General features: G+C 35.0%; 1 protein-coding gene and 1 long non-coding RNA gene across 8 annotated transcripts in view; one reads left to right on the top strand and one right to left on the bottom strand.

Annotated features, from left to right (window-relative positions):
• LOC139751866 (uncharacterized) overlaps positions 1-10,590 on the bottom strand; it is a 288,051-nt gene extending 277,461 nt beyond the window's left edge. For 3 of the 6 annotated variants that reach the window (XR_011713436.1, XR_011713439.1, XR_011713440.1), the window contains exons 1-2: positions 10,541-10,587; positions 2,181-2,278 (exon numbers count right to left, since the gene is read on the bottom strand). This is a non-coding gene — a long non-coding RNA (uncharacterized lncRNA). Of the gene's footprint in view, positions 1-2,180; positions 2,279-10,540 lie in introns of all 6 variants that reach the window. The other 3 variants (XR_011713434.1, XR_011713437.1, XR_011713438.1) reach the window with 2 other exon arrangements.
• Positions 10,591-11,542: 952 nt separating this feature from the next.
• Positions 11,543-12,500, top strand: part of LOC139751864 (uncharacterized) — a 160,160-nt gene continuing 159,202 nt past the window's right edge. Inside the window, exons 1-3 of one of the 2 annotated variants that reach the window (XM_071667507.1) lie at positions 11,543-11,618; positions 11,734-11,880; positions 12,494-12,500. The exon at positions 12,494-12,500 is cut by the window's right edge and continues 100 nt beyond it. The gene's annotated coding sequence lies outside the window, so the exon portion shown is untranslated. The remainder of the gene's footprint in view (positions 11,619-11,733; positions 11,881-12,493) is intronic. The other variant, XM_071667505.1, reaches the window with a different exon arrangement.

The following is a 12,500-nucleotide window of genomic DNA, read 5'->3' as shown; positions in this document are numbered from 1 at the left end:
GTCAAGTCTAAACATAAGACTTTGATGGGATAAAGTCACCACTACTGGTAATAATGTTTGGGGTACTTTGATAATAATAAAAAAAATAAAGCTAAAAAGTAAATTACCACATTTCAGATTTAAGTTCTGAGAGAGAGAGAGAGAGAGAGAGAGAGAGAGAGAGAGAGAGAGAGAGAGAGAGAGAGAGAGAGTAAAGATTAAACGTAGGTGAAAAGCGCACTGAAAGCTGTAAGTTTCAGCTCAGCTAAAAAGCTTGGGGGAAAATAACGTAGCTGAAGCTAAAATAACGTCAGACTGAAAAATGCCTAAAAGAAAAAAAAAAGGCCAATCATTTCAGTTCGAATATTATTACTGAAAGGTTTGAGAGAGTCCATCTGATCCTAACCTAAGGTCATTGGAAAGTTTTACAGGTTCTAACACACAGACACACACGTAAACACCCACGCGCGTGCGCGTTCTCACCAAAAGTATCCACCCCTCCTTCACGTCTTGTTTGCTTTCGGAAATGAAACTTAAAAAAAAAAAAGGTCCAAGAGTTTTCAATTCCCTTTGATGCTAGGAAACCTTTGATGGCAGAGAGAGAGTGAGAGAGAGAGAGAGAGAGAGAGAGAGAGAGAGAGAGAGAGAGAGAGAGAGAGAGTCTCTCCCTCTCTCTCTATCAGTATTAACTTCATGCACTATTTTGGCTAATGATAGTAAATACAAAAACGATAAAGAGGCAGAGCCAATCATATATATATATATATATATATATATATATATATATATATATATATATATATATATAAACTGGACAATTGCTAATTATCATTCTATCCTCATAACGATGTATGAGAAATCACCAGGGAGTTTATATGATGGATTGAGACGAAGAGGGGAGGGAAAGGGAGGGGGGGACTATAGTTGCTTGTGTGAGGAATACAAGGGTGAAAGTTATCGAACTTCATCTGTGATGGGTACGTGTGTGTGTGTCAGTGACTGCTATTTGTGCGGTACTGGGAGAAGAGATTTACACTCGTATTTCCCAGTTTATCTAACTGTGTGTATATATATATATATATATATATATATATATATATATATATATATATATATATATATATATATATATATATACATATATATATATATATATATATATATATATATATATATATATATATATATATATATACCATGTCTTTACTCCTTTGTGTATATATATATATACTCTAAAATACAACATACTCATCAAGAGAAGGATGAACAGTTGGGATTGGCTGTGGGCCCAATCCTCCGCCTAGGAATCATGGTCAATAACGCTACCCACTACACCAAGAAGGCGCGCGCGTGTGTGTGTGTGTGCGTGTGTTCATGATTTAATGAACATGCTCTCGTTTCCTACCGTTTTTTTTTCAATTCTTTTTCATTACTTTGATATAAAACACGAAACACTGATATATATATATATATATATATATATATATATATATATATATATATATATATATATATATATATTTATACACGTTATCATGCCGCTTTATACACATCTTAACAACATACCAGCCTAGTACACAGAACAGAAACATTGGCGTCACGAGAGATGTATATCTCTTACAATTCGAACATCAAAAAATACTTCTAAATAAAACTAGTTTCAGGCTACATATCAGTATATATATATATATATATATATATATATATATATATATATATATATATATATATATATATATATGAAGGCAGTAAGTATATGTGTATATATATATATATATATATATATATATATATATATATATATATATATATATATATATGTGAATATATGTATGCGTACGTTGAAATGGATAGGTATGTATATGTGCATGTGTGGGCGTTTATGTATATACATGGGTATGTTGGTGAGTTGGGCCATTCTTTCGTATGTTTCCTTGCGCTACCTCGTTAACGCGGGAGACGGCGATTATCATAATACATACACACACACACACACACATACACCGCATACACAGAAATCACCAATTACATCATAATTATCGATGAGCATCAACTGGATTATTAATTAATGGATGAATAAAACTCCATCCACAGATAAGACTAATTCTAAAAAAAAATAGCATAATTACGTTCAACCAATCCCCCCCCCCCCATAAGGCAACATATACACGAACCCTAGAGAATAGTATAATTGACCTTACTTGTGAGAGCTGAGAACCCGCAAGTAGGTTCTATTCTGGTAGTTAGAGCGAAGGGCCAGCTGACAGCAGTTGACTATCTACAATTGAAGAGGCGCCAACTAGAAAATGGGAGAGAGAACAAATCATTACCTTATCCTGTATCTCCTAAAAGATATGACCCCTTTCAAAAGGGCCAAGTTTCTTACCGTCAACACAAACGTCTTTGATATATATTTTTTTTTTCTTTTTCCTCTTGACCCCAAAGGAACCCATCATTCCCCAGCTCCTGCACGGAGTGCAAAGTCGTACCTGTAGGGAACCCCATGAGAGTTCATTGTATAATAATAATAATAATAATGATAATAATAACAGGAGAGAGAGAGAGAGAGAGAGAGAGAGAGAGAGAGAGAGAGAGAGAGAGAGAGAGAGAGAGAGAGAGAGAGAGAGAGAGACTGAGACTATTTTTGGAATTTCTAAAGCTTTTGGTTCTATCATTCTTCGACCCCTCTACCAAAACAAAAAAATATTTACTAAAAGACTATATAAAACAATAGTAAGAGACATAAAGAAGAAAACGGCGCATGCGCCTAGATTTCGAACCTTCAAACACATGAACGGTCGAAATATTTTGGTAAATTACCCCCCCACGCTATATATTCCCCTGTTGTTCTCAGGTACATGATACACATCAAAGATGCTTTTGAACCTCACGCCAGGACAATAAGAAGATTATTTTTAATCTCTCTAGCCTGTTATTGAAGTCATTAGCATTGTTGTCCAAGACTTAGGGCATTTTACGCTTGGCCAAACTCTGCACTATATATTTCGTATTCATTTCCGCATTTTGCAATTTCCCACCGACATAACAATCCACCCCAGTTGAGAGGGAGGGGGGGGGGGGGGACACAAATACACTACGTACAACAAATGTTTCTAGGGGAAAAAAAAAAGGAAAAGATTTGCTTATTCCACATGGACAGCCAAATCTCCAACTTTCTATTGTGACAAAAGTTTCGCTCAAGCACCGTGGGTTGGAGCAGGTGTCCACCAGTAGTGCCAGAACCAGAGTTAATCCCACCTACGCACAAAACACGGTCTATACCTCAAAATAAAACACCCCAGACGTCAAATACAACTCTAGAGTATGATTCTGAAGTACGGAGAAGCGTACTGTTATGTAACGACTTTCGTTAAATGAGGTGTAGGTAGTTAAGGAACTGTTTTACGAGCAGAGGTGCCATGACAATAGGGTATGGCAACGGTGTGTGCGCGAGGTTTGTGTGTGGGGGAGGGAGGGGTTGGTTGGTGTTAACCCAGTGTGAGTTGTTGTGGCGGAAAAGCTCATTATCTTCAGCGGGAACTGTGGGTTTACGGAGGGACCTGAACACTATAAAAACTGACACCGTTTAGTTCCCTTGCATTGTAGTTTGATAGGATATAATATTCGCTCCAACTAAACCATGAGATTTTTTCCGTGTAGATAAAGTTAATTCCTTCCACGTCTTTCTCTTCCTCTATAAAGCTAAGGCAAGTTTCCTCCTTGGTCTTCCTATCCGCCAAAGTTTTGTATTATCTTCAGTTATCGCGATTTTATCTTTACTTCTGCCTTGTCCCGTACACTGGAAAGATTTTAAGTTCACTGTGCCCTGTTACGTGGTCTCCTAACACTCTTAGTACGCCAGAGAAATTGCATTTTCTCCGAATGCATTCGCTCAGCAGATAAAAAAAATTCTGTAAGTCAGATTAAGGTAATATTTGCTACTTTTATGGGTGAAAAAATGTAATTTGGCGGAAAGTAATATTGCCCGTGCCAACCACAAACCATTATCAATTTGTAGTTTGAAGAATGACAAGTCTGTTCCACTCGTTACAACTCTAGTTCAGAGGAAATAATAATTTTCCTATTTAACATAAAGTCTTACTTATTCTCTCTGGAGAAAATAAAATTTAAACTTATTCCGTGGCAGTATACATTTTTCGCATGTTCTAAACTCTTAGGCTTTATTCTGTAACTTGAATGGAAGTATTGTTAGCTGCTTCTTTAAAATAAACATATTTTACTCCTAATAAGCTGAAATAAGCTTGGGGGTAGAAATTTCCTATAACAGACAGGTTAAAAAAAGCTTAAGGCTTTCGTAAGCTTAAAGTAAGAAATTTCCCTCCGCACACAAAGTTAAAGACTTAAAACTTTTCTAAGCTCGTGGGAAGTAATTTTGCTAATCATGCACCTTACAGCTTTGTACTTTATCAAGCTATGTAATTAGCCTTCAGGGTTCAAAACAAGCTCAGGCTTTAATCTTACCTATGATGAGGGAAGCTATTTTCCGGTGTTCCTACACGTCATGTATTTCTCATTATAAGAATATATATTGTGGCAACCTTTGCGTGTTCTATCTAAAGCTGAAGCTTTGCCTATTCGAGGAGAACTTTATATCTTCCTCTTGGAGTTGCTTTTTCACTTTACACTATAAATACATTTGATTACGTGTATAGATTTCGGCAGCTAAATGAGAAGTTTACATGAGCACTACAAACACAATTAGAATATTACTGATCGCAACTTGGAAATGACTGGGTTATGAAGAATATCATTATTATTAAGAGAAAGGCAAACGCAATGTGAACTATTCTGATAATAAAAAAAAAATCAGGTGGTACATGCGAGGAGAGTCATGGCCACTAACTGAATTCACTTTAGGATCTGTGAAAATTACAGGACTTTTTAAGGAAATGTTTCAAACACAGCGACACTGATTAATCTACATCATTAATCTCATTGCTCATTCAGTGCTAACATTTTAACGTGCTAACTTCACACTGATTCATACAGAGGTCGACAAGTTAACATATAAGACAAAAATAAACCTATACATCAAGCTAAGCTGATGAGGAAAATACTATGAAACAAAAGAAAAAAATATATATAATTCAGTCTAATCGATCAGTTAATCATACTTTTTGGCAATTGGTGATAACAAGCTTTTAGCTTTGATATACAGAGAGCTATGACACTTTTGCTGCATGAATTATCTAACGATCAAATAAAACATTCTATCAGTACAATTAGTCAATTATCAAATCAATTAAACAATCAATAGTTTATCTGATCCTTGATAATATTTTCCAGAAAGCCTGACAAAAAGCTACTTAACTTCTGGTATGCAGTAGGTCATGATCCTTTTGTTTCATACATAATATACTATATAATAATAAATTTTCATTAAAACTTGCCTCGTATCAGATAGCTGTCGATAGTAAAACTTTATTTCTATCAATCGTGGAAGAAATGGGAACTAATTAATAAAATCATATTGTCTGAAAAATTCCTCATTGAAACATACACATTACTTCCCTCAAAAAGTTAGAATAATAAAAAATTTAATAATAGAAAAATTAGTAGTTTTCATTTCATTTGCTTTTGTACGGTGTATCCTCTTTATCTGATTATCTTAAATACTAAGATTTCTACAGTAAATGTTAAATTAATCTTACAAGCTAAGCATTTTTTTTTTTTTATCAGGTTGGGTTAACTTACTGATTAGGTTTGTTAGCAGCAAATATTAGATTAACAATATTTACTGATATTCAGAATACAATCCGAAATCTGTAAAAGGTTTCTGTTATGTACATTCTGACTATGCTTTTTTGCAGCAAAATGTTATAAAAAGATTTATCTATAATCAGAATAATATCTGAATTCTATAAAAAGTTTCTGATATGTGCAATGATTTTTTTCCCCTTACATCACAGACAAAAAGAGTTCTTTGATACATCTGTAGAAATATCCTCTTTTAATACTAACAAAGATTTTGAATAATCATTTTGGTTGACATATTTAATCACTAGTGTTTGGAATGTCATTCCAGGCTGATTAGAAGTAATATATATTAATATATATGCTAATAACTATGATTTAACCTAATAACCTATTTGCTAAGGTTTCAAAAGCTGGTTCTTTGATATGGAAATGCATGCTGCCTACCTGCATAACATATATGTGGAGAGGCTGTCTTATTGCTATCAATCTTAACACTGAAATTCACTAAAGATACAATGGGGACCTCTGAGAGGATACACAATGATATGCGAAAGAAAAATATTTGCCACAAGAAAATTAATACCAAACCCAAAAAAAGATTTTAAGCCTTTATGGAAGTTTTCACTGTATAGCTTATGATATCATTCATATCTTGTGGGAGATACTGAAATTAGTCACATATTATCTGCAGTCTTCTGACATTTTCAGCATATTTTCATCATTACTTCTGCTTCAGACTGATATGCTTGGCGTTTAATATTACTCTTATCAATAAAAGGCAGTTCTAAAAATATCATTCCTGACACAAAACCAATGTTCAGTAATGCTTTCTGTGGCTTTTGCAAAGCATAAAATTTTTCTTAAGACTCCAAACACTCATTTAATCGTGGGACAAGTTTCTACTTACAAATTATTATGTGCCTACTCTCTTCTGCATGTGGAGGGAAAATGGGGTCAGAAATTAGAAGCAAGGGTAGTTAAGAGTCAGCAACAAGGGTAGTTTGTTAGGAAGAATGGTAGTTAAGAGTTAGGAACATGTGTAGTTAAGCAATAAGAACAAGGGTAATTGGTCATCACTCAAGTATCCAGGATGTATCCTACCATCTAATCCCTGGCAAAACCTATTATAATATTTTCAAGTAAACTGCTATTATGTACACTACCAGGCCAGTATTTAACTACGTTAAAAGACTGTAATTTCCATCCACACACTACTAAAACATAATGGAACTCATGGTATACTCTTTTTCCCAACTCTTCTGCTTGATGATACACATCAACTGATGATGGAAGTTTAAACATCTTATCTCAACTAGCATATCACTTATGGTATTGAAGCCTTGACCACACCTAACATATCAAATGATGTTATTGAAGTCTAGCACACCTCACAAATAAATCATGGTCATAAACCATAGCTCACACCTACAATACTGATGGTGACTGTTCACATATGATTCAGTGCAATGACTGATAGAAATTTGATATAACCATGGCTTAGTCCAGCAATGACTGCTGGTAGTGATACTTTTGTTATGTACACACTTACATCTAACTATAAAACATCAACTTAATTCTCATCATATTCTCATTCATATGATAATTGCTATTTGCCACATACCTTTGTGATTAGACCCCACATGTAAGTTCAGTGGATCTGAACCTGAACATTGTACTGAAATTAATTCATTAAGCAAAACAATTCAAGATATATTGTCTGAAAGTTGCAATCTAGTCTTGACAGCAAGATAAACTGTCCTGATACCTTCAGATATAGGAGAGTATGGACAAATCCAAAGTGTCTACACTGAATGTATATACTGCATATGACAGCATCCTATTAGGAAATATCTTGAATAATATTGTATATGTGTCTAATCATGGGACATTGATCCTTAAACATAGAACATAGCAAAATTCCAATCATGTACTGATGGCATATGATGATACATACTTTAAAACAGCATGGGAAAGTACTCCTATTCTGTCTATAAAACATATTCCCAGTGGGAACTCCCATCAAAGGAGTAGCCATGACAAAAGTCTCTCCTCTTATCCCTGTCCTTACGTACCTCCCTCGTATACACCATTGTATTCATTCTTCCCCCATTTCTCTCCCATTCTCTTTCCCCAAGTCATAGGAGGTAGACTTCCTCTTACATCAACCCCTTTAACTGTACTATCACACACTCTTTGTAAACTCCCCATCTTGCATTCTTTCCACATGCACAAACCTCCTCAAAGTATTGCATTTCACACATTCTGCCATTACACAATTCATTCCTTTTGCATTCCCTGCCATATCATATCTCATATATGCCTTATACACTCCCATTAGTCAAAAACATTGTAAAAACACTTCCACCTATCATATTCAGCAGTTGACACTGATCACAGTTATTGTGGTAGTAATTAAACTTAATTGTATTTAGGTTTAACTACCTAAGTCTGTAAATTTGCTGATGACATAAATTAAGGAAAAGAAGTACTCATGGATTATAGAAATATCCAAAATAATCAAGACAACCTATAAATTTGGTGAGAGAAGTGACAAATTAAATTCACAGTAAACAAGCGTAAGCATTTGTGTTTTACAAAGAAATCTAAACAGCAATAGACCACTAAGTCATTTTGACCTTTTGTACCTTTTGTTCGGAGATCAGATTAAAAAATTATGAATAAAGCTTGTTCAGAAAAGACCTTTTAGAGGTCCAATAAGAATAGTAGTTAGGAGTTATAATTAGTGATTACCCAAGATCTATCTATCAAAGAGTGGTTGCCACCCCAAAAGAAAACTATCATTGCAAAACACAAGATACCATACTGAGCCTCTCATTGAGAACAAAGCTCTGGTCTCAACATAATCAAAGAAAAAAAAAAGATTTTTAGGATTGATTTTTTTTCATCTATCCTCATATGGTCCATTTCAGAAATGGACACAAATGCTGTATTTCTTTATCAAGAAAAAAAACCATGTGAGGAAAAAGAAATCAATGTATTTTCTCCACAGAATCCAAGAATTCCATGATAGCTTCAAGTATATAAAATCAAACATTATAAACTTTGCAAATATAGGAAGATCCTGAGACAAGAAACAATAGCAATAAATTAAAAAATATGCTTCATATCAATACAAGGAAATATCGTTACTGAAAACTGAAATAAAGAGCCTGCTAGTGTCATGCATATCAAAGCCTAGCCACCTTCAAAAAAAGAGACAGGATGTTGTTTCCATTCTTAAACTACTATTAAGAGGTAAAAATCAAATTATAATCCTTTAGACCAATGGGTTTTCTCTCTCTGTATATATAACCTCATTCAATATGAAAAACTATTGTATCAAAAATTATTCAGACATAAAAACACCACCACACTGAAGACAGTAGCTGTTAGGCACCCACAGGCCAGGACGGTATATTACCCGTACTATCCGCCTGAGTATTGGGAAGGTTAATGATGACTGTATTGTAAAGCAGCACTTCAGTGGTTGTCAAGTTCCACTCCTCAGACCCAGGTAGCTGTCTTTTATTTATGCCTCACCCACACATGGACTACTGTCATTCTGTCCACACGCATACAATCCCTCGTTGTCATGCGTCACACTTAACTCACGCAGCTCATTGTTCGTAACTCTAGATTTTCCTGCGGTGAGCACTACCTGCTAGTCCTGCCTTCTGGTAAAGTGGGAGGAGCAGTAGATAGAGGTAGTTGGTAGGAACATTAGGGAGGAGCCACTGAAAATAGACTTGCCTTCTGCCAGATGAAATTTTACGGGTGAGGCACTAGAGGCCGTAACAGGGTAGCCATCCTCTTTAGAAAGTCACATGATGGAAAGCACATGAAATATATAGAGCTAGAAAGAAAAACCACACGAATAACAACATCCACAACCACACAAATAATAATAACCACAACTACATAATAATAACCACAACCACAAATAATAATAACCACAGCCACATAGCCACAACCACACAATAATAACCACAACCACACAATAATAACCACAACCACAAATAATAATAACCACAGCCACATAACCACAACCACAAATAATAACCACAGCCACATAACCACAACCACAAATAATAACCACAGCCACATAACCACAACCACAAATAATAACCACAGCCACATAGCCACAACCACACAATAATAACCACAACCACACAATAATAACCACAACCACAAATAATAATAACCACAGCCACAAATAATAACCACAGCCACATAACCACAACCACACAATAATAACCACAGCCACATAGCCACAACCACACAATAATAACCACAACCACACAATAATAACCACAACCACAAATAATAATAACCACAGCCACATAACCACAACCACAAATAATAACCACAACTACACAATAACCACAACCACACAAATAATATAAAATTCTGTTAATGCTATAAAAACATAAAACTGTTATCATACCATCTATCACTCCATAATCTGCTTTCAAATGACTCAATATATATTCAAGTACACATATTAGTTTCCAAATAACGTGAGAAATAATTTAAAAATTTCTTGAAACTATAAATCATATTGTGTGTCATGGCAAATAGTGGTGCTGAACTTTCACCAGGAAAAACTTAACATAAAATCACATTGTTATACTGTTATCTGAAGAGAGAAATGAATAATAAAAAAATATATCAAAATATTGTTCAAATGTATTCGTTACTGCTGGTATATTTCCAGCCTTGCGTTGGCTCCATCACTTTTCATAGGAAAATGATGAGTGTCGAGGTGAATATTCATATTTATGACAATATTCCACACACAAATAATCACAGAAACTCATATAAACTACTTTAAGTAACAACTTACCTCAAATTTGTATGGGAAATCCTCAATAGCGTCTGGAGGTTCATCACTTACTTTGTCTGTTTCCCGCTCGTCCATAATTCCTTCGAGACACGTTATTCGTAGGCTTTTAAAAATATTTAAAGTCTTCATCTAATATATACAATAATATTACTTATCAAAAAACATCTTATATGTTTCTTATAATAAGTAGTTTATCTATATAGAATATTCTAAGTGAATAAAACATATTTTGAAGGGGGAATTCCTCCTTCAGATTCCAATAATGCTTCAGTACAATCTTGTTCGGTTCGCTTTCACATCCTCCTCCTCCTCGAGGTAGAGAAAATGAAATAGGAAGATACTCCGCCGTAGATTTAACACTGTTGTCCAAATGGTAATTATTAATAGTAGTTACTGAATAAAAAGAGGTAAAATCAATGTAAAATGCGATAGAAGGAAAAGGGTATAAGATTATAATTAAATCGAAGCCAGAGTCCCTGACAGATCAGATGACAGGTAGGGCACTGAAAAGAGAATATTATGAAGTTATTATAATATGAAATATTATATTAACATTACTTAAGGATGAGTTAGATGTAGACGAGGCGTGATGTAATAACTAGTGCCAAGGATCAGAGCGCCAAGGATGAGTGGATAAAAACAATCATAATTTATAGACTAACTAATACATGTAATTGATAATGTTGACTTGCATTAAGCTTGGATAGAGATATATATATAGTCTTATATGCATATAGTCCAGTATATATCAAGTTTAGTAGTTGCGTAACACATTACAGCAAGATTTAGTTAGATTATAAAAATTATATGTATTTGATACATGAATTATTCATTTATTGAGATACAGAGTTTTACAGTCAAATATACATTACTCAAATAATAACAAGACTTATTCACAAGGTCTTTAATCATCCATATAACTGTAATGAGGTAGTTAGCTAGTTGAGGTTGGCAATTCTGCATCGAATATGTGGAGAGATTGTCCGGAAGGTTGGTATACCTGGGGGTACGAGCATGGCAGGTGTGTGTCCCACAGTGGATTAAGTGTTGTGAACTTTGCCTCTCTCTAACCACGCAGGTACGTAGCTGAGTTGTATAACAAGGTTGTACATGGGTGCACAGAGGGTCATAGATTGTTGTGATGTAGGGAAAAATTCCCCAGGCAGTGAAACTATTGTTTATTTTGGTGACAGAAATGTGAGTATTGTTCACCGGGTCGTCGTGCGCGGGAGGAAGTGGCCATGGAGGGAGAATTGGACGACGAGTTTTGGACTCGTAGGTTGTACCAGGGACGAATTTAATGAGGTCATGGGATCCTTCAGGGAGAGTAGATGTCCCAGGTAAGATCTACCCGGTTCTGTAGATTAACGTAGAAGATTACAAGATGGTAGGTAGACTTCGCTAATTTTGGCGCGCAATGTTGCCAGAAGACGCGCGAACGAGGCAGGGTCGTTTGACGTAAGTACTCACGCTGGTTTACTGATGGTAATTACCCTGAATTTGTGAAGCAGTTTTAATAAATTGGGTAGTTAATGTTGGAGAAGGACTTGGAGTGTGAGAGATTGGTGCTTGTGATAATAGTTTAATGTGTATGAGAAGTTTACGGTCGGAGGCAATAAGGGCGAAAGTGTGTGGTAACTGTTTAAACTGGCTGGTTTAGGATGGTTTGGGCCCCTCATTGACCTGTGTGGTAGTCTAGATTTAAGGTAGTTATAAGGTATTGTGTTAAGAGTGAACACACAGGGTGTGAATAATTTATAAACTTGGAAGTATTGTATTTATTCATAACGTTTCGTATATTTTTTAAAAACAAGAAATTGACCCGTTTTCTTTATTTTATTTAACTGAAATTATCCATGTGATATTTCTCTTGTAAATAACTAAGTATGTTTTTGTTGTGTCTTACTGACCATTGTTAGTGAGATGAAGCGTTCCCTATGCCCTTTGCTATAGGTGTCAT

This window comes from Panulirus ornatus, chromosome 12 (genome assembly GCF_036320965.1).
Source record: "Panulirus ornatus isolate Po-2019 chromosome 12, ASM3632096v1, whole genome shotgun sequence".
Classification (NCBI taxonomy): Eukaryota; Metazoa; Arthropoda; class Malacostraca; order Decapoda; family Palinuridae; genus Panulirus; species Panulirus ornatus.
This window is presented reverse-complemented; position numbering and strand designations above follow the sequence as displayed.